The 26,936-nt window shown below is 39.7% G+C and overlaps 1 long non-coding RNA gene across 1 annotated transcript; it reads right to left on the bottom strand.

The window, feature by feature from the left end:
- Nucleotides 1-25,864, bottom strand: LOC129468359 (uncharacterized). Its single transcript, XR_008652622.2, has 3 exons — nt 25,540-25,864; nt 25,311-25,389; nt 1-11 (listed from the first exon to the last, which is right to left on the bottom strand). It is a non-coding gene; the product is annotated as an uncharacterized lncRNA (long non-coding RNA).
- Between the last annotated feature and the right edge of the window lie 1,072 nt (nt 25,865-26,936).

Raw genomic sequence — 26,936 nt, 5'->3', positions numbered from 1 at the left:
GGCCATAGTGTCTTGGAGGAGAGATAGGAAAGGGCAAGAAAGAAAAAGTCTGGGTTGTTGTCCTTTTCCCTCTTCCCTTCAGCCTTTCCAACCCCTGCGCCTTGACCTGGAAAGCACAGCCTTGTCCCTTTGCTATTCAGTTTGGGATGGACCTGGCTCCCTATTTGTTTTTTTTTTTTTGTTTTTTTTTTTTTGCTAATCTCTGAGTTGCTTTGTCCTCCTCTGTTTGGTTTCTCTGATCTTCTATCACCACCAAAGCTAATTCATTGAATTAAATTCCTCCTGTTCTAAATACTTAAAGTGGCTCCTGATTTTCTTGAATGACACACAAGCATAATTTTAAACAATAGAAATTCATGCATTATAAAACTAAAAACAGTACAAAGAAGGATTCCATTTTTAAAATACCTCCCTTTAAAAATGGGTTCCGCTTCAGATGGATAACTTAACAGTAAAAACTTTTGTTTGAATAGAAGTCAAAGTGTTTACAGGCATAAAAGTAATTCTGAAAGAATAATCATCAGTTTCTTTAACAGTACTATAATGAATTAAGACACAGTATTATCCACAAGTTCATCAATATTTAATTTTCTTCTAAAAACCACATTAGGATTAACATTACAAAGAAAACAGGTTTTTGTTCCAAGGAAAAATGTATCTCTGTGATATGATTGTTTCATGTGATACGTCTGTTAGCATAACACAGTGGAAGGGAGGTTATTTATATGAACAAAATCTCTTTTTCTGAATTTCTGCCCCTTGTTACTTTTACAAACGAAGCATCACTTGATCAGCAGGAAGACACAGTACACAAAGCTTTGCCACAGCAGGACATGTTCCCTAATGTTTGGCTAATCTTTGGGTGTTCTCAAAGAAAGTAATGGAAGAATTTTCATAGCAGGGGTTATATGAACTTCTTCTTGAATTACCTGGGTCAGCTAAACACTTTGCAAGATGTTATGGCACAAGACCCATATAAGTATGTCCAGAATCTCTACACTGCCATATTCAGAACCAATTTGTAGCTCTTTTCTAAGTGCTAAGCTTTAATAGATATGCTGTTAATAATTAATCCTTTTCTTAAAGTGCTTTGATTTTTCTGATTCATATTCCGCTAAGTATTTTTTTGGCAACTGAAAGCTTACTGAGCCAAGGCACAATTACAATAGTGAAGGAATCATATTATATTCCAGTCCCCATGATATGCTAATGAAAGAGGCTAGGCAGGTGTGCCGCCTTCAGCCTGCAAAAGAAGCTTGGCATTATTCATCTCATCATAAGAGGCACATTTAGCCAAAATTAAAATACCCATGCACACTGGTCACCACACATGCTATTCCACACATGAGTGCCTTTGTTAGTACCATTGCCTTTCTCACCTCTACCCTGCTACTGCCTGCTCATCTCTGAAGATTCAGCCATCACCTCCTTCGAGAAGTCCTCCTTGATTCCTCCCCCAGCCCAGGCTTGCTTGGTAGCCTCCCCTCAGCTTTGCCTTAGCTGCCTCTGCTTTTTTCTGCACATGGTACCATGGTGATCCCTTTGTGGGTCTGCAGCCCGTATGGACTCTGAGCTTCTGCAAAGCATGGTCTATGTGAATGTGGAGCTTAAAACAGCTTCTCAGTACATGTTTTCTGAACAAAGCTGAGCTGAGCAGAGCAGACCGGCTGATAATTTATGAAGTCTAGATTATGCCTCCAGCAAAACTGCAAAAGGCAACATTTCCTCTAGCCCCGTGCTCCATGACCATTTCAGGACACAGCTGAACACTCATCTTATTTCTGTACAGTCGCCTGTGTGCCGACACGGCTTGCATTTTTCCTTTTCTTTTGGCTTTCTTCCTGTAAGAATTACACAATCTCCTGTCCTCCTCTTACCTCCTCCTCCTCCTCCTGCACTCTACCTCCAGCTATGAAAAGCTATGAATAAAGAAAGACAGCTGGCACTTCAGGATCCTGTTACTGATTCAATACGTGCATACCTTTCCATGAGTCCTGCCGAGTTGCATCTTCTTGACAATGGCAATGCCAAATCAGCCTTGATTCTTTCCCACACAGAAAAATACAAATCTCAGAAGCCTGAAAGGGCTTGTGGGGCTCAATAAGACTTGCTCCTTTCTATGGGAACAAAATGGATCACACATAGGCAAACCTGCCTTCGAAAAGCCTCTACCATCGGCTTTCTGTTTGTGATCCCAGGCCAGATACGGCATTTCTTTGCAGCTTTGTTTCTTCATTTCTAAAATAAGATTAATACTCTACATTACACAGTGTTTGGGGGAGGATTAATAAGATAATATTATGCAGACTCTGTCACCTAATGGTAAAAAATGGGTAGAAATAATATTGGTTTTTATTTTGGTCCCCTCCCCCAAATTCATATGTTGAAGTTCTCACCCCCAGTTCCTTGGAATGTGACCTTATTTGGAGCTAGAATCCTTACAGAGGTAATCAAATTAAAATGAGGTCATTAGGGTGGGCCCTGATCCAGCATAACTGATGTCCTTACATAAAGGGGAAATTTGACCATAGAGCCAGGCGCACAGTGAGAACGCTGTGTGAAGATGAACGGAGAGATCAGATCGGGATGAGGAGTCTACAAACCAAGGAACGCCAGATGTGGCCCACAATCCCCCGGGAGATGGGGGAGAGGCCAGGAACAGGGTCTCCCTTATACCTCCAGAAGGAATCAGCCCTATAAACCCTTGATCTTGGACTTCTGGCCTCTAGAACTGCGAGATGATAATGTTTGTTGCTTAAGCCTTCCAGTTTGTGGTAGTTTATGTTTGAAGATGCTCAGAAATGGAGATGTTAAACAAAAACCTAAGTCACCAGGACAGGTCCAGGAGTTAGACCCAGGCCAGCAGTGCCTTTCCACTAGAGCCCTTGGTTCAGCCAGTGGCTAAAGTGTCAGTCGCCACAGTCTCTACCCACGCCCCTCACATGCCACCTCCTGCAGCAGAGCCCCTTCCTCTCCACATCATCTCCCTGTCCCCGAGGGCCTTGAGCACACCCTCCTCTCCAACCTGGCACTTCAGGGAGGAAGGACAGATGGCTCCCAGTGGGATTCTACTTTAATTGGTCTAGAGTGGGGCTCAGTCATCACTGCTTTAAGAGCTCTCTGGATGACCCTCACGTGCAGCCAGTGAGGATGTCTGCATTAGACCACATGGCCCTACAGCAAGGCCAGTGCTGCCTTCCTTGTGGGTGTCTGCCATGCACCATCCAGTGGGTGCTCCCGTGGGTGGAGAACCAGTGAATGGAGTCCCAGGTAACAGATGAAAACCAACGCACCTCCCCTGAGCATATGGCGCCTGCCTAGCAGTCAGGAGCTCAGGCCCTTACAAAAGCCGCTTAGCTGCCTGCCTCCATCCTCCCACCTCCCTCCATGCTCTGTGCTGCCGCACGGCCTCCTTCCTGCCTGGAATCCCAAATCACCTGGGCTTCACACCAAGGAGGGCTGAGTCACTACAGGGAGGGGTAGTTTCCATCCAGTTGTATTTTTTTTATTAATTCTATAGGTCAGTCACATTCTCATTAAGAGGGGATGACCCTCTGATATGGCCAGGGTTCTTTCTGAAATAATAACAAATAATAACGAAGCAATAGAATAAAAATAAATAAAGATAACCTCCGTTTTGAAAACAATTGAGTATCTCTCGTTTGCCTGTTTCAAGTAGTCCACCTCCCTTTGTGAACCATCGTAGCCTGCTGCTGTCCTCAGCTAGTAATCATCCTAATTTTTTTCTTCTGTGCTGCAATAAACTGAGATATGTTGACCTACTTAATTCTCCTTCACACACAACAGGCTTTCTCCTGCACCGGGACTGTTGCTCCTGCTGTTCCTTCTCCCTAACCACCTGCGACCCTGTTTTCAACACTTAGTTCATGAATCTCCTTCTCTGATCCCCCTTCTTAAAAATCCTCCATCCAGAACTGACCCCCAAGGCAGGGCCCAGTGTCAGGGCTTCCTTCAGCCTCTTGCTTTGCTTTCACATGGTTTTGTCTGTGATGATGAACATCTATGGTCCCTCTCTCCAACCCTCCAGAATCTTGAGAACTGTAGCTAGGTCTTACTCATACCTGTATCATCCAGCAACTGGCACGTAGAATGTGCTCAGCTTTATATGTGAAATGTTTGTTGAATGAATGAGTAAATAATATTACTTGATGTTTACTAGTGCTTTCCAGTTTACAAAGTATTGCCAATGACAAAGAGTATGAGTGAAAGAGAAAGAAAGATTATGCAGATTTACGAGCTGTTCCATGCGGGGCTCTGGCCAACCCTGACTCAATTTTAAATGAGTTACTGCTCTCTGAGGGCCTGCAATGGAAATACGGCTGTGAGGAGAGTGCGGTGGTTTTGCATTTGGACAAAAGAGGGTAAGTTTACACACCATGGTGCAGAGGAGCCAGCTTCATCCCACTGCAATTTGATTGATACCATGACTTTGGCCAGTCTTCACATCAAGCAGGAACCTTGAATGCTGGCATTTATAAGGAAAGGTCAGCAGAGTTAACAGATGTGCCTGTGGCCATGCAGAGAGGCAGGTTGTGGTGCTTCCACCTGTGAGTATGAACACCCTCCCAAAGAGCCCATATCCTGAAAGCAAAGGTGGTTCCCTTCCTAGTCATTCATGCCCCAATCTCTGAGGGAGTTTTAATCTCCATTTTGAACTCTAAACCTTTTGCCAAGACCTCTGGTGACGTCATTTGGAAATGGTGAGGCCCACACAGAAGGAGAACTGGCTTGGAGGCAGCCCTGAACAGGACCTCTTGCCTTGGGCCCTAGAGAGGCTACTGGATGCATCAAGAGTAGATGCATTACCAGTCCTGTCTACTGTTCACTCTGTTTCAGCTCCTTAAAAATACCCAGCACGGCCCTGTACACCAAAGAGTATCTGAGACAGGTCTCAATCAGTTCAGAAGTTTATTTTGCCAAGGTAAATGACATGACCAGAGACAGGTCTGTTCCTTTCTCTAAGGATGGTTTTGAAGGCTCCAACATTTAAAGGGGAAAAGAGGGCTGGAGGGGAAAGAGGGGGGGTATGGTAACATTACTGAATCCACATTACAAGTGAAAAGGAGCAGGTAGGAGAATCATCAATCATGTATTTGTCTCAGGCTCAGTAAATCAGCACTTTACATAAGATAAGGTGAACATACAGTAGCAATCTGTGGAGATATTTAACCTTTTATCTGTAGCTACCTGGCACATTCGGACTCTGGAGTTGTGTAGCTTGCCATCTCTAGTCTGTCTGTGGCTCTCTTGCTTTTATTCTGCATTCTTTCCAGATTCCACATCCCCCTTTTGGTTCCAATCCTTAGTCAGCTTCTGTGGATCAATGACTTGATTTCAGATTAGCAGTCTCAGCTTTTACCTTCAGTAGCCATTATGACACCTCCTACAGCAACCCCGCCGCCACCTCTGCCTGTAACACACCCAAACACACGCATCTGTGGGTCTCTGCCTCACAGCTTCACATGCTGAAACCACAGGTAGGAGGCTGCCCAAGCCTCCTTAAACCCTAGGTCTTCTGTAGTTTATTCCAGCCCAACCAGGTCTCTGTCTGACAGGGAGATGGCTCTGACTCCAAGGCGGTTATCTGCCCACCGAGTAGCCTCAAGCCCAGGCTCACTGCCTAGCTCCAGTCATTCCTCTGTGGTAAATTGCCTCCATGCCTATGAAATGAGGAAGCTTCCACAGAGCCACTCTTCTTCTGTTAGAAACGCTGATCATTGAGAAGCCCACAGCTAGAGAGGTAACCAACCTTTTCAAACTATGTTGAGTCTTCCTATGTCTATATTACTGACTTTACTGTCATCTCATTTTAGTTTTCTGCCTTACTCTGTTTTTTCAGTTTCTTTCTAATTTTTAAATTCTCAAATCCTTAGGAAAAAGAGATGAAAATAAGTACATAACTTAAATGAAGGTATTAGATTAACCAAAACAGAGATGATCCAGGACAATGAAGCATGTTTTATGTTTTATATGAGGTCTCCAAGATGAGAATTAATTGGAGGGTTTTTATGCTCTTGAAATTTCTCAGATAACCAAGGCTTTAAATCTTAGAAACACAGGCACAGGGGGAAGGAGATTTAGAGGTTTCTAATCTAACATTTGAATTCTAAAGATAGGAATATAAAACCCAAGGGGAAAAATTCACCCAAAAGTCATGAGGTAATGTGTGTCAAAGACAACATCCTTTATTCAATAACCAATTTGATCACTGAGTACCTACCATATACCCAGAAGGTCAGTATAGAAAAGTGATTGATAGAATGGACTTTGGATTTAGATAGTCCTGAATGCAAATACCTATTTACACCTCATGCTCTATTAAGTCACTGCAGCAAGCTATGTAATCTGAGAGTTAGCTTCCTTTGCATAAAATGTGGATAGTAGTACTTACTTCAGAGGGTTGTCTTGACGGCAAAACGAGGTCCTACATTAAATTCTTCAGTACAATACATGTCACATAGCTAAGCTCAATAAATGTCAGCTACATTTTTGCAATTGCCCAGCTCCAAGCACAGGATTCTTCCCCCAACATTATGAAGCAACAGAATGCAGAGTAATGTCTGTCAAGATATTTGGACTACAGAATCCAGGTTTTTATCTTGATTATCTCAGCTTCAAACATAGGTATGTCCCAAATGAACTGCTAATTGGATATTACGTAATAACAATTAACACAAGACAAATTTATTTTAAAGCCACAACAACAACATAAAGCTGGGCCACACAATTCAGCTTAGTGCTAGAGAACCGGTGATTCTATTACAGGGAAAAGGCCACACAGCAGACTGGGACTAATAGCATTCCACCGGTGCCAGGACAATAGATAAAAATAGATGGTTAATATGCTCCTATTTGCCTCAGTAATAGTTACATATATTTTGAAATAGTCACTAAACTATTAAAATGCTGCATAGGTAGCCTAGGGTTGATTTTCTCACTGTATCTTCAGACAATCTACCACGTTAATTTAACCTACCAAAAAAGCAGCTGATGCAAATGTAAGAGAAAGAAACAGTTCTTTCAATCCTAAAATTCATTTGGAATAATGAAAGACCCAAAATAGCCAAGGCAATGCTGAGCAAAAAGAACAAAGCCGAAGGCATCATTATTTGACTTCAAAAGGTATTACAAATCTCTAGTAATCAAAACAGCATGGTAGTGGCATAAAAATGGACACATAGAACAATGGAACAGAATAGACAGCCTACAGCAAACAGATTTTTGACAAAGATGCTAACAACACACATTGGGAAAAAGCCTCTTCAATAAATGGTACCTGGAAAATTAGATAACCACATGAAAAAGAATGAGACTAGACCCCTACCTCTCACCATGTAAAAAATCAACTCAAAACGGATTAAAGACTTAAATGTAAAACCCAAAACTATAAAACTACTAGAAGAAAACATAGGGGAAACATTTTATGACATTGCACTGGGCAAAGATTTTTTAAAATAAGAATTCAAAAGCAGAAGCAACAAAGCAAAAACAGAAAAATAGAATTAAATCAAACTCAAAAGCTTTTGCACAGCAAAGGAAACAATTAGCCAAGTGAAGAGATAATCTACAGAATGGTAAAAATACTTGCAACCTATACATCTGACAAAAATTTAGTATCCAGATTATATTAGGAACTTAAACAACTCAACAACAACAACAAGAACCCAAGTAAATATGGGCAAAAGACCTTAATAGACATTTCTCAAAAGTGGACATACAAATGGCCAGCAGGTACTTGAAAACATATTCAGTATTACTAATCATCAGGGAAATGCAAACCAAAACCACAATGAGATACAACCTCACTCCAATTAGAATGGTTATTATCCGAATGACAAAAGAAAAGTACAGTAAGAAAAAAGAAAAGGGAATACTTATACATATTGTTGGTGGGATTATAAATCAATACAACCAGTATGGAAAACAGTATGAAGATTATCTCAAAAATTAAAAATAGAACTACCATACAATCTAGCACTCCCACTACAGGGTATATATCTAAATAAAATGAAATCAGTACGTCAAAGAGATATCTGCACTTCTATGTTTATTGCAGTATTATTTACAATATCCTAGATATGGAAACCACCCAAGCATGCAATAATGAATGAATGGATAAAAATGTGTACATACACACAATGGAATAATGGAATACTAATCAGCCATAAAAAAGAATGAAATCTTGTCATTTTCAAGAACACGGATGGACCTGGAGGACATCATGTTAAGTGAAATAAACCAGATACAACAACAGTACCATATGATTTCACTCATTTATAGAATCTAAAAATAAAAATAAAACGTTAGTATGATAGAAGCAGAGAACAGGTACCAGAGTCTGAGGAATGGAGTGGGAAATGGGGAGAGGTTGGTCAACAGGTACAAAGTTAAAATTTGATAGGAGAAATAAGTTCTGGTGTTGTATAGGGTGATGATAGTAACAATAAGGTATAGTATAACACAGAAGAGAGGCTTTTTGGTTTTGCCAAACTGGCCCCTTACTATCCATGAATATGCATGAGCTCTGCAAGCTGTGCATTAAAGAGGCTCTGCCTCTTACCAGCCATGTGACTTTGGGTGAGTCTTTGAATCTCCATGTCCTCATATTTGAAGTGGAGAAAATAATATCTGCCTTATTGGGATACTTGAGAGTTAATTATGACAAAATCTACAGTTCACAATACACAGTAGGAGCTTAATAGTGGCTTATTCATCCCAGGCTCCAAGTGTTTGCTTGTAGTTTGCTCTTCTAGAATGAGTTTCTTTGTGCTCTGTCCATTTAAATCCCATCTATCATTCCAGACAAGTTTAAGGCAATAATTCCTCCAGGAAACTTTGCCTATCCTTTCTAGTCCATATAGACCTGGTACTTTTGGTTCATAGCACGTTGTTAAAACTGCTCATTTATAATATTGGATTTAAAAACTAGAATCTGATCCCCAAACTATGGCAGCAGCCTGATATTTAGAGTGCTCTCCTGGCTCCCTGTTACTTCACAGGTATGCTAGACCAGCCCATTACTACACTACTTGTAAATACCAGAATAAGCAGGAGATCAATTTTTTGAGAAGATAGACTATGACTATGTCTTACTCTTCTTAGTAGTCTTAGAGTCTAGCACTGTTCCAGAATCCTAGCAGATCCCAGATGTGTTAGTATCCTACAGCTGCTATAATAAAGCACCACAACTGGGTGGCTTAAACAAGACATTTATTCTCTCTCAGTTCTGGAGACTAGAAGTCCAAAAGCAAGATGATAGCAAGGTCACACTTCCTCTAAACCTTCTCAAGGAAAATCTCTCCCTGCCTCTTCCTGTTTCTGGTAGGCCCAGGAGTTCCTTGGCTTGTGGCAGCACCACTCCAATCTCTGCTTATCACACAGCAATCTCACTGTGTTTGTCTGTCTGAGCCCTCACCAGAATCACATTTAACACCCATATTTCTATCAAAAGTCTCATTGAGGAAGTCTAGGCTTTTTCTAACATATGTCTCAAAAATTCTTCCGGTCTCTACTTATTTTCCACTTCTGAAGGGAATTCCACATTTATAGGTATTTACTACAGAGCACCCCACTCTTGATACCAATATCTGTATCAGTAAGAGGTCTCCAGAGGAACAAAACCAATTGTGTGTGTGTGTGTGTGTGTGTGCATGCACACATGGGTATAGGGAGAGAAAATGAGAAAGACAGGGAAAGACAGGGAGAGAGACTCACCATTTACCTTAAGGAATTGGCTCATGCAATTGTGGATATTGTTAACTCTGAATTATGTAGCATAGGCCAGCAGGCTGAACAATCAACAAGATTTTCTCTGCTGCAGTCTTTTTTTTTTTTTTTTTTTTTGAGATGAAGTCTCGCTTTGTCACCCAGGCTGGAGTGCAGTGGCACGATCTCAGCTCACTGCAAGCTCTGCCTCCCAGGTTCACGCCATTCTCCTGCCTCAGCCTCCCGAGTAGCTGGGACTACAGGCGCCCACCACTACACCCGGCTAATTTTTTGTAATTTTTAGTAGAGACGGGGTTTCACCATGTTAGCCAGGATGGTCTCGATCTCCTGACCTTGTGATCCACCTGCCTCAGCCTCCAGAGTGCTGGGATTACAGGCGTGAGCCACCGTGCCCAGCCATCTGCTGCAGTCTTAAGGTAGCATTTCTTCTTTTCCAGAAACCTCAGTGTTAGCTTTTAGGCCTTAAACTAAATGAGGCCCACTCACTTTATCAAGGCCATCTTTGACTTTACTTAAAGTCAGCTGACTGTAGATGTCAGTTATACGTACAAAATACCTTCACAGTAACATCTAGACTAGTGTTTTACCAAAAAACTGAGCACCATAGCCTAGCCAAGTTGACAATTTAAATTAACCATTACACAGGGCTAGGAATGGTGGTTAAATTTGACTTTGATATTCGTTAATTCACCTGGAATCATTCAGAATTCACAATACCTTTTATTTCTTCAACTGTAAAAAGAGAAGTTTGGAGCAGACTCTAGGATCTCAGTAAGTTCCAAATTCTGTAGTTTATACTATGTTTGATTCTAGGTTGTCCTGACTTGCTCCTCTTCCTCTGGTCCCTCTGCCCTTCAGCAATCTATTTCACTGCCACTCCCATCCAAATCTCTGTCCTGGAACATAATCCCTCTTTGAAGCAGAATTCTAAGCTACTATCATTGGTTTCAGAGGCATGGGGTTAGGAGACTTGATATGCATTATACTAAACATGCTATTCTCAGCGGAAAGAAAACATATATCTAGGGAAGGTATGCAGTTTGTTGAGAAGAGAAATAATGTCTGCATGTATGATACATGCAGAATAATAATAAAATGCTTTGTTGGGCATAAGCTGGAATCAAAAACTGAAGGCCTTCAGAACATCATAGTTCCAACGCCATGAATCATTTGAGTTACCTGAGGAACAAATTGGACAGATACAGAATGATGTGGTGTAATGAGCACACGCAGATGCCACTTGAATCCTGTACATATGGCAGCATTTTTCCAGACATTTTGTTTTCTCTAGCCCCAAAGTCTTCCTGATATTACAAATTCATGCTGTGATTTTTTGGTAGAATGAAATTACAGTAGCTCAAAATTATACCAATAATTATATTTTGCTAGATGAGAATGATTACGTGTTCCAAGCTGCTAGCAGGGCCTCTAGCAACAGTCAGGAAATCATTTTCTTAGTGCCAAATAATTCGGTAAAGCATTTTAGCAAAAGAGTTAAGAGGAGAGGCCGAGAGGTCATTCACACCTGCGGAATTTTGTCTGTCATCCATTAGCTCTGTGGTCAAGAGTTCAGTTCTCCAAGTTTCAGTTTATTTGTAAATTGGAAATAATAACATGCCCATCTCATAGAACTTTGAAGATTAAATCAGAAATATATGTATACATATGTTGTAAAGCATATCATAAAAAGATAGTGCATCAGAAAAATCCACAAAATGAAATGGTAAAACTCTTAATTGGGGCTCCCTGAAAACTCCCTATGTAGTAGTTTAGGTTACTGTTCAAAAATATTAACTTTTTTCTCCCTACTCATATCAGTGGACTAATTTTCTACCCCTCGATTCTGGAATTAGTCATGTGCCTTGCTTCAGCCAATGAGATGTTAGATGTGACATAAAATATGAAATGGGCTTGAGAAGCAGGAGCAGTTTTGGGCTTGCTCTCTTCTGCTTGTTATTGCCTTGAGAAAAACTCACCCAGGCTGGCCTGCTGATCCCAGGAGAGGATTAGAGACACACAGATCAGTCCAGCCATGGTGAGTTGACCCCAGGGAACTTGAAATAGCATGTATAAATCCAGCAAAATGGGACCCTCAGCTGACCCGCAGAGCCAGGAGAAGGAATGACTATTGGACTAGGCCATTGAGTTTTGCAGTGGTTTGTTAAGCAGTAATTTTGTGATATTAACTAACATCTCTGTAACCATGTATCACAGTTCACTTGGCACAAACCTAGTTTAAACCTATTGTTTTGTGTCTCATCTATTTTACATTGTCCATTATCTATTTTATTTAGACAGAGTAATAATTATTTGATGCATTGAAATGAATTAAGTTGGATTTGGTAGACCTTCACTTGGCACTTAAAACTTCCTTTATGATCTATCTAGTGAAGTTGAAATGAGTGCAGTCAAGAGACCCCACTTCAACCTATGATTAAATCTGAAAGATGACCAAAAATAACATCTCTTTTCTTGACCCTTTCCAGACAAACTGTAACCAACACTTCTCTTTCAAATGAAAGTATGTAGGATACTTGCAAATAAAACAAAATGTGCTCAAACACTAGCAAACAGGGAGAACTAACTCTTCCCAGTCTTGAGTAGTAGTGAGAGAACTATTTGAGCTGCTGCTGCCAGTCATCTGGTATACTACCCACTGGGCCAGGGCCATAGTGAAGCTTGAAAGTTTCACAAAGTTCCCAGGTCACAAGTCAGATGGAGTGCATAGAAAACAAGTAAAATAGAGGTTAAATATATACAAAGTATGTAAAAAAAAAAAAAAAAAAAAAAAAAGATGCCATTTATTATGTAATGCAACTCTACAGATTTTTTAAAAGATTTTATTTGATAACAATTTTCTTTTGCTATTAATCACATTAACATCAAAACTAAAAAGTATAGTTAATTAATGAAAAGTGTAAATTTCTGTTTTTCAAGAAAATGAATCGTGATATGGCAAAAAGTACTCCTCAATGCTTTATCTTTTATCATGGATGTTGTTGTAATATTACTAACCACAGGGAAACCGAAAGACCAGCTGTGCTGAAGAAACATCAGTATCTATTTCAAAATTATTTCAAGGAAGTGCCTGCCAAGTATGATTTAATATATGATGCGGTAGACCGTGAGATTACAATCATTCTACAGAGCATGACTTTGCAGTTAGATCAAATTATTCCTTAAATTAATTGTACTCACTTTAAAAATTATTTTTGAACCTGCACCAAGTGTAAAACTATAATTATTAATATGTTGGTTTTACTAGTAGAATAAATTCACAAAGAGTTAATTTCAGTTTTATTAAAAAATCCTGAAAATAGGAAGTCAGATTAATTTCAATAATAAATTTTTGTTTTTCCATTTTATGGAATCAAAGTAAAGCTAATTGAACGTTAAAATGAATTGAAAATTCAAAGTTCAATATCAAAGATCAAATTATGTGTTTTTAATGTAATGTAAATACAAAATTAAGAAATCTATGGAAGAGACTGTCCTTGGAATTTCTTGTGAGATAAAATTAACAATAAAATTCAGAGAACCTGAAATAATCTGACAATCAAAATAAAGTCTGTCATTGTCAAAATGTACAGATATATATACATATAAACATCTTAAGTAACTAAATTACAAAATTTTTGACAAAGCTAATGTTGAATATTTTTATAATCAGTACGTATGTGTATCTACATTCTTTATTCTTCTCTGATCAGATTTTAGAAATTTTTGATTTATTCAGAACTACTCTGTAAATCAATCTAAGTGCCCTGCAATGCCATTAAACTTTTGTAAACAGGTCTCTAAATTTGGTCATATTTTATTCAGAATTCGCTGGGAATCTTTAATCAAGGTAGCAAGTGGAGTGCACCCTCTGCCCAAAAATAAACAACAAAAAACTCTGCAGCTTTTGAAGCTCTTAACAAGTTGTAATTATTAAAACAAAGCTTGCAAATAACAGGACATTCACCTTTGCCCCTGCAAGAGAAAGGGAAGACCTGAATGATGAGAAAAATGTAAATGATGTACAAGTTCTAATAAAAGATTGAAGGAGGAAAGGTGCTATGAATGGAAGCAAAGATAGGAACTGGGACACTTTCTGATGTGAAATATGTACACTTTTCAGTATGAAGAAAATTATTAAGAGTATCTTCTGCCAGTAGAATTTGTTCTAATCCTACCAAATACTTCAGCAGCCATAGAGAATGTTTTCACAATTTAAAAAATAAGGTCTATAGAAATGTGTCAGTTGAATGTGTCAAATTTCAAAATTATAACTTTACAATGAAACTTGGAAGAGGATTAGAGACAATTTATTAAAATTAAAGATAAGACCATATATTTTAAATTTCAGAAAGATACTATGGCATGGTTTTGAAGACACAAATGGCTAAGAAATTGTTCAAAGTAGATAAATATAATCCAAGACTAATTATTCAGGTTAGACTAAGTTTTATGGTTCAGATATTCAATATAAAGAAGGGTCGATATTTGTTCAGATACAGATTTGTTTGAAATCTTTCAGATTTTAAAAAGAATTTTACTTTTGAAAATAGGTTTGAATAGAACTGTTTTATAGGTGCACCAATATTACAAAATTAATTTGTCATTCAATAAATACATATTTCTAAAAAATATGTAATGTCAATTCTTTTTATACAAATGTCACTCCCCTCCCTATTTGCCCTTGATCTTCAACTCTTAAAAAGCCCAATATTTGGGTAAAGAAAGTTCTGAGTAAGTATCTGCAATGGCAACTTGTGACAGTGTAGGATTTTGATGTGCTTACCAGGTGCTACTTACATGTCGTTAAGTGCCCTTAAAAATCACTATTCACATTTAATTAAGAGGAACCTCCTTTAGATTAACTAGCAAAAAATTTCAAAAAGCTGGCTAAAAATGAGTTGCTCTTTCATGGTCACAAATCAAAAGTAGTTTTAAAAATCTAACTTTAAAGCCATATCATTACCTATGTGCTAGCTACCAGCTAACCAGAAAACCATATCACAAGTCACAACACTTGTGTCAGGCCTGTTCAAATTCTGTCACACTGGTCTACGGGAAAGTGACATGTTTCAGGGTCTTTGCTACAGAATGCAGCGATAGAATGTCAGAGCGAAATGGTCACAAAGTGTTTTAGATAATGATATGCTTATTTTCTGGCACAAACACAAGGGATTTTGATATTTCCTCATTGTTCAAGGTGAATCTGACTAGTCCCTAGCAGGTAAACGTGTTACAAAGTCTTTCCCATAAATGATGAGTCATGTACGGCAAAAGAGAACTTCCCTACTGCATTCTTCTATTAATCATTTGCATCTTTATTGGAGATTTAACCATTAATGCTTCAAGGTTAATACCTTTTAAAAAATACCGCAGATGAGGATGCTGAGGTCAATTTAATGTGGCAATGCATAAGTTATGTCTGTCTTTGGATCCTAAGACATACTTCCTAGTTATAAAACACAAATATTCCAAAGGTGTTTTATATTCTATAATCCCAAATATATTGCAACTAAAGACGGCCATTTAAAGATCAAAATCCAGTAGCAATTCATTCATGCAACCCTCAAGACTTGACCTTCTACATACAATCTCAACAGCTGTGAGTATTGTAATTACAGTTTTCATACGGTTGTGATCATTTTCATTGGAGAAAACATCTCTACATCTATCACTTCCTCGGATTTGCTAAGTCACCTGTGAGTAGGACAGACCAGTGTTATAATTCTCCTTATATTTATATAGGCAAATAAATAAAGTGAGCTACATTTCCCTTTTTCAAGTTTTACTCCTGAAAACAACTGAATGGAAAAGTCAAGATAAACTCACTTCTCTTCTCTACCCAAGTCTGACGTGATTGTGAAAGTTACTAGAATAATGCTGGGAGAGTAAATATCTAATTACCCCTGTTACATACTTTCTTTGTGCCAGACACTAGGATCAATATTTTATATGAATTTCCTTATTTTAATCTAACTAGCAACTCTATGGATATTATTTTCATTTTTGCAAATGAAGAAACTGATTCATTGACTAGGCAAAAATCATAGGCTAAAAAGTTATAAAGTCATTCTTTTAGTTCTGGGCAGTGGACTGCAAAACAGTGCTTTTATTTGCTGTGCCATATTGCATGGCATAATCTATAAATATTACCTCAACTTTAAGAGAGAATTTTGAGATATTTATGAAGCTTAACATTTGAGCCCAAAGTTTATCTGGACAGTTAAATGTCTAAAAATTATTGAAAAAGATCTAGAATAAAAGGAAAACAAATGCATACACAGTCGTAGATACTACGTGAGCTGCAAGGCAACTGAAAGGTAACTGAAGATTCCAAAAAATTACCCACTTATTATGAATACTTTGTATATGATGAAGTTGGTATTTCAAAATGTCAGGGAGGGAATATTCACAAAACGAGGCAAAGATATTAAGTAGCCAATTTGGCAAAAAAATCAGGATGGAGCCATACTTCACACCACACAAAATTTTACATTTGAAATTCTGGATGCAATATGGGCATAAATTATTTATTTAATACATATTTATGATACACCACTATTACCTAATGCTACATAAGATGGCACTGACCCATTTCCAAAATGATTTTAGGTCCAGTTGGTCATTTCAATAAAATATATTCTCCTGAATTACAATTACCTTTTATTCAGCAAACACAAAGCACTTTCTCTGGGTCATGCACTAGGATTGCAAAGCTAAAAGGCATAGTCTCTGTCCTTAATTGCTAAGTCTGTGATTCTTCTGTATTTCCCATGACACACAGTTAATTCTGTCTGATCTACAAAGAGTTTTGAATACTCATTGATAGCTAAGAACTTTGCTATACCACAAACTTAAGGAAGAAGAGGAGGATCAGGAGAAGGAGAAGGGGGAGAAAAAGGAGAAGGGTAAGGCAGGAAAGAAGGAAGGAAGGAAGGAAGGAAGGAAGGAAGGAAGGAAGGAAGGAAGGAAGGAAGGAAGGGGACTATTAATTAGTCTCTGCATTTAGAAAAAGTACATTGTGGTTGGAAAGATATACAGGTAAATTATTTCAATATAACATGAGAGGTCCCCCCAAAGATGTTATGTGTGACTGTTAAGTATGCGCAGAGAAAAGATGCTTAGCTGAACGTGGGCATCCATGAAGACTTCCTCAAGGTCATGATGCTAGAGCAGGATTCTAAAAGCTCGCAAAAGTCAATTAGTGGAAAAAAGAATTGGCACATACTGGATAAATACATGTTGAATTGATTGAATAAATAATGAATGATTGAATGGATGAATAAGTGAATGGATGAATTAGTAAATGGATGGAGGAATTCAAAATGTCTAATGAAGTTTCTGGACTCTAGGCTTTTAATGACCTGCTGGAGAGAAGAGTCAGAAACATAAGAACTCAATTATTTCCCCAGAAGAAATCTGAAAACAGGTTTTTAGTTGGCATGCTTTCAGCTGCACGTAACAGAATACGTGACTACATGTGGCCTAAACCATCAGTGTTTGTAAATGAGTCTCTAAATACAAAAATTCTCGAGATAGGAATCTGGTATTTCGCACCTCAATTACACTAGATCTCTGGGTAACATCTCTTCAGTTCTCCTGGCTTCCCTTTCTGGTCTCACGATGCTGCCGAAGCCTTAGGCATCATATCCTTCCATGATAATACACAGAGCAGGAATGGGGCTTCTCCCCACGAACCCCTCACTTCTATTGAAGAGGAAAATCTTACCCCAACGTTTCCCAGATAGAATTTCCCTAAGTTCCATTGGCCAGGATTGTATCATATTGCCTTGCTTATTTGCATGGAAGGCTGGAAACATAAGTATCTGGCATTTCAGCTTCTATGGAGAGAATTGGCTTTGACCATTCATAGATGGGAGAATGGCTGCTGCTTATACAAACAGCACTGCCTGCCATATGAGCTAGGTGAATACTGAAGAGAAGAATTAGTGACACATACATAAGGTGCTCCTTCACATGCTAAGGCGACACAGGTGAACATCAGTTCCTACATATGAAACATAATGATAGTTTGGATGTGTTCTGTAACTTTCACCATTTCTTGTGCTTCTGTCATGCAGAGAATCCCCTCTAGCAAAATAAGTGACTGTTTTTACACCTTATATCAATTCTGAGAAAATCAGTGACCCCTTTGTCTTACCCCTTATATAAACTCCAAGAAAATCAGTGATCCCTTGGTCTTACACCTGATGTCAACTCCAAGAAAATCAGTGACCCCACTAGAAAGATGGAACAAAGTGATGGACATCTATGACACGCCAGGCTCTTTACTAGGAATGTGACACATATCATCTCATTCAGCCTTTACATGGATCCTGAGGTAGGGATTAAAAGGAAACTGAGGTTCACAGGTTCAAGTACTTGTCTCAAGTCAGAATACTGAGAGATCCTATAGGTAGGTGTGCATTCCTGGCCTGCCTGACTGTAAATAGCATCCCTCTGTTAGTGTATCCACATGTCAGAGGTGATTTCATGTATGTCTGAATATGCTGAACATTCTACTTTTGTGAGCACTCCTGCTTGTATAACTTCTGAACAGTAAAAATAGGTAGAAAATGTCTCTTTTAAGTCCCTCCTTGCTTATTTACTTCACATGTTAGACCCCATTTTCATAGTCCAAGAAATTTACACATTGTGCAATGACAACTATAAATCATATTCAAAATGACTCCTAGAACTAAAATGCCAAGTATTTGTCTGAGGTTTACAGAAGTTTTCATTTGAAAGATTTACATAATTTGTTTTGAATCTTACACATTACTTGTTTAACAGATTTTCACTTCACATGTACCATGAATCATGCTCTATACACATGTAGATGTTTATAAATGTTGATTTGTGACCAGCTTCTAATTCAATAAATATTCCCTGATTATCTACCATAGCACCAACATCATGCTAGATTCTGATGGGTTAAAGAATTAAGCAAAACCTTGTCCTTACACTCAGAAACTCTGTTAGTTGAGAGTCATTCTTCAGCTATTCCAGAAAAAAATATTCGTTCTGCTTTTTTCCCCAACTCAGAAATGAAATTTATAAAAGCATAAAACGTGTGCTAGTTTTTCTGTTTTCACCCACTCTAGATCCCACTCTTTACCCTTCTTTTTTGCTCTTCTCTGTGCCACATGAGGCCAACTCCTGTGGACAGCTTACTTCCCTTCCTGAATGGTGTCCAGTTGGACTCATCCAAAGAGCAGCACTAGGGAAATACGTTAAGCTTCAGGTCACTTCTTCTTGGCTCCCTTCTTGCTTAAGACTGTGTTTCTAGCAGGGGCTTCCTCCTCCCAGGAAGATGGCTCCTTCTGGGGTGGAGGGGCAGAGAATGGCTCTCCTCCAGAGATCTGGTTCTCATTGGGTTCCAGTAACACCATTTTTCCTGGGTGTCTTGACCATGGAGATGGTAATAGCAGAAGCTTTTACTCATCTCTGGGTGCCTTCCTCTTCCTTGTTTGTTCTCTTAACTAGCATACACATCTGTGGAGTCCCTTTATTAAAATCTCTTCATCCAAACCACCCAGGGCAAATTCTGTTTCTTGCTGGGACTTTGAGTAATCAGAATATTAGAGCTGATGAAAAGTTAGAAATTCAATCTCTGCTTTTTATTTTACAGGAATGGAAACTCGGGCTCAGAGAAGCTTTGACTTGCCAGAAGTCACTCAGTCCCTGGGAAGGATGCGAACCAGCTCACCTGGCTCTCCAGCACATACACCCCAGACCACCCCCAAGGATGTGACCCATTCCTTCTGTGGAGTCTGATCTTCCAAACTTTAGACAACGGCTCCTTCTGCAAGCTTTCGAGCCTGCAAGCTAAGGACATGAATGAACTGAGTCATCCCCACAGAGCTTCATTAATTTTAAGGCAATTTAAGATTTCTGAGTCATAGGTTTCAGTCATTTAGATTTTCCCAGCTGGTACTGTACTTGCCCACACACACTTTTCTTTAAAGATTGCATCTGTCTAGATGTGTGGTTCTGCCCACCCTTCCTCAGTTTCTGAGAAGAAACTCGACCTGGTGGAGTGCTACATGCAGGGCTAAGCCATTTCCATTTGCCACGTGCATTAGAGTCTTTGCCTGAGGGATTAATGGGATTAGCAGTCTGCAGCTTGATCCAGACTCTATCCACCAGAGACATGCACAATTCCAAATTCTATATCCAACACAGTATTTTACCCAGTCTCCCAAGAAAATTCAGTTATGCCATATGGTGACTCCACTCACTGAATAATATTTAGCAACTTGATGAACAAGGACTGAATCATATCTTAACCATCTTGGCCAAATATTGCTTTATATAGCAACAGTATTAGTAATATATATGTTTTATTTTTTACACTAGTACTTCCTGCTACGCCTACTGAAAATTAAGAGCTAGACCTCACTGGAAGTAGACTACACAATAAAAGAGTTCTCGCTCATTAGCAACCTCCAATTCAATATTGCATTGTATGTATGATACATTCAGAATGTCTGCTTTTTCCTTCCTCCAGAGCAGCTGCTGGGATTGAGCAATAGTCTCCCAGGGTAACGCAGCAGGGAATCCTGGGGCATTTCCCAGACACTGAAAACAAAGGATATGTATCCATGGGGAGGATAGGGCTTCGGCTCTCTCCCTCCCACCAAGTTCTCCATATCCTCAGTATGTGCGGGAGAAAATTAGCAAGCCTCTGAGTGAGGAGCCCCTGTGACCCAGGGATTTTAAGAAAGTCATTTTCCTCCCTGAGCCTCAATTCAACTGTTCAACAGGGATAGTAATGAAAACTCTTTATAAACTATAATACAATATGCAAATGCTAGGTTGGTCATTTACAATGTGCAGATTCTGTTAAAATTGTACATACATGCAACAATGAGGAAGATGCAATCTGTATCTTCAACCATCTTACCAGTGGAAAATAGAAACTTGTGGAGATAATAGAGATAATTTCAACAAAATACAACTTGGCTAAGATAGAGTTATGAAAAGTAGAGAGACTCTCAGGTCAACATGAAAGTTCCTGAAGTTGCTAGTACCCAAGAGGAATCTTGAACGATCAGCAAGATTTATAGAGGCTATAACAATATTTATTCCCAGCAGCCAGGGGCATAAGCATCAGTTACTAGTGAGTATAATGCATGTCCCAAAGTGGCAAGAAATAAGGCCATATTTATAGCAATTAAGAAATATTAGCTATTATTACTGTAGCATCAGGGCTTTCTGAAAATAAAAAAAAAGGGGGGGGATTTCTGGGAGAGTCTCATGCTAAGTCTTCAGCAACTCTTCTCACCCCACCCTGTGGGGCCACTATTGTGCCTATCTTCTGGGAAACTGTTGTAAAATGCTCCCTTGATTTATTACTGAGTATAAAACTAACCCAATACTTACTGAGGTAAAATAACCCACTTCTTTATATCATGGTTTTGTGCAGCAGGAACTGGGGCAGATGGCACAACTGGGGTCACTTAGTGATGTTCTGTTGGTTGCTGGTGCTGCTAGAAGTATTGAGATGGTTTTATTACCATGCCTGGAGTCTTGTCGGTTGGAAGCCTGGGCTCTACCAGGCCCATCTCCTTCTTCACATATTCTTGGGACCTTTCCTGCTGATTTCTCCGGCCAAGTAGCTGGTTGGACTTATTTCCTGCCACCTCAAGCCTTCAAGAGACTATGGCAGAAGTTTCTAGGTCTCCCCAAGGCAAAGCCTGCGACTGGCCATATGTCATATCTGCCATTTCCTATGGATCCAAGCAGTCTCAGGTCAGTGCAGATTCAAGTGGAAGGAAATAGACTCCACCTTTTAATGGGAGAAGTGTCAAGTATGTATGGCTGTCTTTACTCTGGCACATTTATCTCTGCACTTATGGTCACGCTGTGTGTGTAAGAAAGTCTTGTTGATTCCTGTGATAGGAAACAAAACAAAAAATCTCCACTAAAAAAAAACAGTGCAGCATAAAAGAGGCTTCTGTCCTTCTTTTGTGAGTTCCTACATGACCCACTGTCCTGTGTCCAGCACCTGGCACAGTGCTTGGCATACAGAAGGTGATCAATTCACAGAACTTAGCTGACGGGATTTTGCTACTATATTGTTATGTGAGTGAATGTCTCACACTGAACCTTCCAGGAAAGGTGCCAGGGGAATCTTATTGCAAAACTAGTAGTTTATTGGGTTGACAAAGAGAACATTCAATTAAAAAGATTTTCAGAACACAATGGAATCATTTTAGTTGTGAAATGTGAGCTTAAAAGTTATCATTTTGAAACATCCAACAAGCATTCCAAGACTCCATGGCAAGATCCAGCCCCCTGTACACAGGCACAGATGGAGGGTCCCTGTTGGGCACAGAAAAGCAGAGACCCCTGTGTAAATCCCAGGATTCTCTGCCCCAGTACAAAGCTCAGGCTCTGTCCCTAGTGCCAGGCATCTAAAAGAATGCTACATATTGATTTATCTAACAAACAGTGATGACAACCACTATGTGCCTATCACCATCCTAAGCACTGTGAGTATAGAGGGAAATAAGACAGGCTCTAGGTCTCAAAGACCTCTTGTCTCCACAGTAGGAAATTTTCTGCCCATTCTTAGAGTCTAGGGAAATACTTGGATGTTATGAGGTGGTAGACTAAGATTGTGAGGGGCAGAGAGGCAGAGTCAGCCCACTACCCAGCCACGGAACCACTATGCCAGAGGGAAGAATTTTCACTGTATTAGACAGATATCAAGTGTCTCAGTGTATGTCAGTAGCTTTTAACTTCTGCCTCCTTCCCGTTAAACATAATAATCTCTACCCCAAAATTAGCCTAGAAGAGGGTGTGGCTTCTATTTGGTTTATACTCTGTCTCTGGTTCTTCTCACATTTGCCCTGGATAAAGCAAGCTGCCATGTGTGGGCTGACCTATGGAGAGGCCCATGTGGTCAGGAACTGAGAGTGGTTTCCAGCCAACATCCAAGGAGAAAAATGAAACCCTCAGTTCAACAACTTTCAAGAATCTGAATCCTGCTAGTAACTATATGAGTGACCTTGGAAGCGGATCCTTCCCCTGTTGAGCCTTCAGATGAGAGCACGGGCCTGGCCTACACATTGATTACATGCTTGTGAATGATTCTGAGGCAGAAAACTTAGCTAAGCTATGACTGGATCCCTGACCCACAGAGATGATGATTTGTTTTAAGCCACTAAGTTTTGGGGGATAATGTGTTATGTAGCAATATATAACTAATACAAGTGTATAAAAGGAGAATACAATTCAACTAGCTCAGCTTCCAGTCTACTGCACTTTCTACCACCCCATGTGATTTCTGGCTCATAAGGATCTTTCATCTAGAAGCCACGGGAGCATCTGGCTAGAGGAGTGAAGTCCTAGGGTTTTATTTCAATAACTACATGTTTTCATGGTCTGACTACAGCCTTGTGTTTGTTCTCTGCAGCTTCTGTCTCTACCTCAGACAGACTTAACTGCTGTTTCTTATCTCAGCAGACCTGTGTCTTCCTGCCTCCAGGGCTTGGCGCACTATCTTCTCTTAGAAACACTCTTCTGTCTTGACCTGCTGGTAGTCTACTCAAATTTCAAGGCCAGTTCAAAAGTGTTCCTTCCTTGTTTTCCTGGCTGGCAAGATTCTTCTTCTTCTCTGAATTTTCCATATATATTATATATATTTCATATATATATACACACACACACACACACATACATATATATGCCCTACTCTGTGCCAAGGGGTATTCTCAAGGATAAAATGGCAAATAACATTCCCTGCCTTCGTTTATTTTATATTTGATAATTAATTGTAGTGTCTACTGTTGGCTTTGCAGTAGAATTACTTTATGCAAACATTATGTACCTCAACTCGATTATCAATTCTGAGGGCAATGATACACATAGCCCCTGTGATGTCCATAGTAACAGAGTCCCAAAGCAGAGTAACTGTTTGTTATGGACTGAACTGTGACCCACCACAAATTCTTATCTCAAAACCCTAACCCCCAATATGATTATATTTTCAGAGATAGAGCCTATAAGGAGGCAAGTAAGGTTAAAATAGATCATAAGGGTGGTTCCTAATGCAATAGGACTGGTGTCCTCACAACAGGAGGAAGCAATACCAGGGATGCTCAGGCACTGAGAAAAAGACCCTAAGAGGACCTAGCAAGGAGGTAGCCATCTGCAAGCGAAGGACAGAGGCCTCAGGAGAAACCAAACCTGCTGAAACCTTGACCTTGGACTTCCAGCCTTAAGACCTGTGAGAAAATACATTTCTCTTTAAGCCCCCAGGCTGTGCCATGTTGTTATGGCAGCAGAAGCAGAATAGTCCTGTCATTGACAAGTCTGAGCCAAGTAGTGTAGTCGACTAAGTAGGTCCACAGTAGCACGACAAAGTTATAGGCCAGAGGTATCCAATCTTTTGGCTTCCCTAGGCCACACTGAGAGAAGAATTGTCTTGGGCCACACATAAAATATACTAAACTAATGATAGCTGATCAGCATTTTAAAAAAAGTTTCATAATATTTTAGGGAAGTTTACAAATTTGTGCTGGGTTTCATTCAAAGCCATCCTGGGCCGCATGCAGTCCGTGGGCCACAAGTTGGACAAGTTTGCTATACGCCGTGGGCTCAGACACATCTGAATTTCAATTCTGTCTCTACCCAAAAAAAGTTACTCATTCTTGTTGAACCTCAGTTTTTCTTGTCTATAAAATGGGATTAATACTCCCTGTATTTCACTGTTACCACAAGGAAGATATGAGGTAGTGTTTGCAAAGTGCTTGTCATAAACTTATGGTAGAAAAATGTATTACCTCCTCCCTTCCTTCTTTGCTCCTCCCTAGGGAGAGAGATGGAATCAGTAAGATGGCCAGGCCAGATATTTGGAGCCTGTGGCAAAAGGAAAATACATCATACTGATTCATTCTATTTATTTAAAATCTTGATGGGTTTTTCATCAGAGTTTTTTGCCTTAATATTTATTTTTAAAAACATTGTGTGAAAATATTTGTCTTGATTACTGATTTTTTCTTTTTTTAGCTCTCCCTTTCAATTTTTGCACCTGAGACAAGTGCCTGGCTCTCCATACCCTAGTTGAGATCCTGGATACCTAACTAATCAGGAAAGCCTCCTTTGGCCCGAGTACAAAGCTAACCAGGATTCTTTTGTAATATCACTAACTCCAAGAGTCCCTGTACCCCAGATGCTGGCAGGCTGTTGATGGAACACTTTGGTCTGCAATGCAGAATGATTCTCTCATCATTTGGGGATGTAGGGCTTTTCTTATAGCATCAGGGTAAAATTTTTTTCTTTTTTTTCTTTTTTTCTTTTCTTTTTTTTTTTTTTTTTTTTTTTGTCTGAGATGACCTAGCAAGGGGCCCTGGTTGGAACAGAGATGAGCTTCCTACAATGGGATGTTTTCCCAGTCTTACATGTGCTTTGCCTGTTTCCCTGAGGAATTTTAGTGAACTTGGAGAAAAGGAACATGTTAGCAGCACGTGGGGCTGGCCTGGGAAAGGCTCTGCCAGCTCCTGATGAATCCCCATTTTCTGGCTGAGAATCCTTGCCATGCCTTCTGTATATCATACCTGTATGTTGAGGTTTGTGCCTCTCCCACCAGGCTGAGAGCAGCCAGAAGACATGAGATCATAGCAGATCCTTAACTTTCTTGCCTTGCACAGGGTCAGCGAGGAGAAAGAGGCAACGGGAGAAAGAGAGAGGAGAGGGAAGGTGTTAATTAGGAATCTCCAGAATGACAGAACTATTAATAATAGGATATATGTATATATGAAAGGGAGTTTATTAAGGAGAATTGACTCAGACATCACAAGGTAAAGGAAGTCCCATGATAGATCATCTGCAAGCTGAGGAGGTAGGAAACCAGTGGTGGCTCAGTCTGAGTCCAAAAGCCTCAGAAGTAGGGAAGCCTTCAGTCTGTGGCCAAAGGCCGGAGAGCTCCTGGCAAACCACTGGTGCAAGTCCAAGAGTCCAAAGGTTGAAGAACCTGCAGTCTGATGTCCAAGGGCAGGAAGCATCTAGCATGAGAGACTGATGAAGGATGGAAGACTCAGAAAGCCAGCTTATTCCACCTTCTTCTGTCTGCTTTGTTTTAGCCACGTGGGGCTGGCAGCCAATTGGACGGTGCCCACCTACATTGAGTGTGGGTCTTCCTCTCCCAGTCCACCGACTCAAATGTTAATCTCCTCTGGCAACACCCTCACAGACACACCCAAAAACAATACTTTACCAGTTATCTAGGCATCCTTCAAACTAATCAAGTTGGCATCTAGTATTAACCATCACAGGAGGAGAAAGAGAAGTTTAACTAATGTGTTTATACCAATATTGGCTGTGGTGGTGGTAAGAGCCGACACTCACTGCCAACCAGACAGAAAGTGAGCACTTTACCTGTGGACCATCTACACCTGACAATCACTCTATGAGGTCTGTACTATTATTGTGTCATTTTAAAGAAGCCAAAAGTAAGATTTAAGGATATTATATAGTTTACCTAAGGCCATACAGCTACTGAACTTCAGAGGAAGTGCTTAGGCAAATGCTTGGCCTATTTAATGATAGTTGGTTGACTTCTGCATTCAGCTTTTCTCTAGATGTGGTTTCCCCAGGGTCTGTCAGAGATCACACCTTGGAGTCACTGAGCAGCTGTGCCATTTAGAAAGCTGTTTACTTCCTGGAGTCAAAATCCTGTCTAACTCACATTTGTTAGTAAGCTGTTTTATTGAATCATGTGAAATTTGAATGATATCAAATTTCATATTGTCCAGAGTATAGCAATTATAGTTTTTAACTGCTTAAATGAAAAAAATATGAAATCTGTTATTTGTCTACATTTTTGTATTTTATTAACCACAAAAGCAGGTGTAAATATTTGTAATGAGAATGTGGAGATATGGGTGAGCCATATTATTTATTCCATCCATAGTCTACTGAGTAGATTACTTTACATAGAGCTGAGACTCCATGCTACACTTGCTCTACTACAGTCCACCTGAGGATCCAGGACTCACAAATCAGAAACCACTATTCTATAGATGTCACCTTTTTGTTTAGACATGCTTTCCTGTTTTGCAATGGTTAATGTTGTATTCACAAGAAATTCCATGCACAGGGCCCCGATGTATGATGCAAAAATTGTCTTAGATTTATAATGCCATTTGGACACAGAAGGTAATAAAAAGTGGAGAAAAGGGGGC

The sequence above is a fragment of the Symphalangus syndactylus genome, chromosome 18 (assembly GCF_028878055.3).
Source record: "Symphalangus syndactylus isolate Jambi chromosome 18, NHGRI_mSymSyn1-v2.1_pri, whole genome shotgun sequence".
NCBI classification, from domain to species: Eukaryota; Metazoa; Chordata; class Mammalia; order Primates; family Hylobatidae; genus Symphalangus; species Symphalangus syndactylus.
Note: the sequence above shows the minus strand (reverse complement) of the source record. Positions and strands in the feature narration are given on the sequence as shown.